This window comes from Orycteropus afer, unplaced genomic scaffold (genome assembly GCF_000298275.1).
Source record: "Orycteropus afer afer isolate SDZICR_OR568_19922 unplaced genomic scaffold, OryAfe1.0 scaffold00003, whole genome shotgun sequence".
NCBI classification, from domain to species: domain Eukaryota; kingdom Metazoa; phylum Chordata; class Mammalia; order Tubulidentata; family Orycteropodidae; genus Orycteropus; species Orycteropus afer.
The window spans coordinates 19,286,074-19,286,358 of NW_006921590.1; positions in this window are offsets into that span (position 1 = coordinate 19,286,074).

Sequence of the window (285 nt, forward strand, 5' to 3'; positions counted from 1 at the left end):
ACTTTCATCACCCCGCCAGCCTTGCCTCTGCTCCCTCCTGCTTCCACTCGCACACCTGCCCTAGTCGCCCGCGCGCCGCGCGCTCCCCACCCCGCTTGTGAGGATGCTGCCAGGGAAGCCTTTTCCCCTCCTCCTTCCTGCGCCCTCCCCGGCGCGCCTGGCGGCGACCGGCGCTAGCCCTCGCGCAGCGCCCTGTTATTCTGGGTATTGTGTGTAATAAATGTCGGGCCGCCTCACTCTAATCAAGCTCATTACAAATTCTTGCGCGCCCGGGGCCGGAAATCG